The 1,521-nt window shown below is 37.7% G+C and overlaps 1 pseudogene; it reads right to left on the bottom strand.

The window, feature by feature from the left end:
• Window positions 1-938: 938 nt before the first annotated feature.
• On the bottom strand, window positions 939-1,057 carry LOC111735901 (annotated as a pseudogene).
• Window positions 1,058-1,521: the final 464 nt, after the last annotated feature.

Here is a 1,521-nt window from a genome sequence, read left to right as displayed (position 1 = left end):
CAAGGCAAATACTGAATCTTATTAAATAACTATTTTTCCTCATGGAACAATGAAAATCTATATAAACCTACAGAAATCCCTTTAGCAATAACACCATTAGTGTCATAACTGTCAAAGGAATTGAAAAATAAGAGTGATGTTTAATAAGCATAGAGTAAGATACATTACAGGTAAGATACATTAGCAGGTCATTTAGCAGTGAGGCCAGCCCTCTACTGAGGTTGGACAGTTCCTGAGGCTTAATTCTAAGAGTTCTTCCTTCCCCAGCTTTAGTTTCAAACTAGAGATTCTGTCACTTCCCTTGAGGGACTCTTTCATAGCTTGTGAGAGGTCATCACTGAGAGATTCTTTTTTTATCTCTTGACTCCAAATTAGCCCCTTGGACGACCCTGGATAAATCTTCTGCCTGCCTGGTGGATGATGCCTTTTCAGACACTTGCAGGTGGTTGTCAGGTCCTTGCTCTATTGCAGACATCACAAAGGAGGTCCTGACTCCCTGTCTATGCCCTTGGAGACACGTTTTGATATGGCAACCTTAAACAAATTGCTTACAGAGACCTGTGTGCTGAAGAACTGTAGAAGCTGATGACTAAAAAGTTTTGCTCTTTGCAAATGTGGTTCATTTTGCCTATTCAGGCTTTCTTGAAACATCAACCCCTTCAGTCACTTACTGGAAATTTCTCTGTAATTTCTTAGAGACCTGAATTGCCATCTTCAGTAAATTCATTTGAACAAATTCATTACCCTGTTTTCTTCTCCTTTGCCATCATCCATACTAGTTCTCATACATAAAATGCATTTTTTTATTTCCGGTTATTCTCCTACTCCTTTTTTTTTAAACCAAGAGCCCAGTTTACGAGGTCTTTATTATTTTATTAACTAAACTGCTTTATCTCACTTTTCTTGTTAAATGCAGTGTTTAGGGATTTTTTTCCTTACGCCTACAACACCCGGTCTTCCTAGGTGGTCTCCCATCCAAGTACTAACCAGCCCTACCCTGCTTAGCTTCTAAAATCAGACGAAGATCCGGCGTGTTCAGGGTGGCATAGCTGTAGATGAGCCATATTTAAAAGGGAATTAAAACCAAGTTTTGACACCTTTTTTAGAGATGGAGAGGGCAATAAATATTGCCCACAGACTGGATTAATCTATATTATGTGGGAATAAAGATGCCAGTACCATTCTCAAGTACAGTGAGGAATGGTTGGTGTTCAGAGTGCTTAAAGCTGGGGGTGGAGGGTGGAGGGAAAACTACTTGCAGTGATGGATATTTTAAATCTTACATGGAAATGACTAGAAGTATAATTTAAATATAGTACAGTAGTTTGTTTTGTTTTGACTTTGCTCTTCTTTCTGAATGTATTTGCAGATTTTGAAGTACTTTTGATTTCTTCGACTGTCGAACGAAAAATATAGATTCTGCGACAAAGAAAAATAACACAAAGTGAATTTAACCATGCAGTTATGCTATATCTAGAGTTTGATAGTTATACAATATTACATAATCTCTCTTGCATTCTT

Source organism: Pteropus vampyrus, unplaced genomic scaffold (assembly GCF_000151845.1).
Source record: "Pteropus vampyrus isolate Shadow unplaced genomic scaffold, Pvam_2.0 Scaffold15, whole genome shotgun sequence".
In the NCBI taxonomy this organism is placed as follows: Eukaryota; Metazoa; Chordata; class Mammalia; order Chiroptera; family Pteropodidae; genus Pteropus; species Pteropus vampyrus.
Note: the sequence above shows the minus strand (reverse complement) of the source record. Positions and strands in the feature narration are given on the sequence as shown.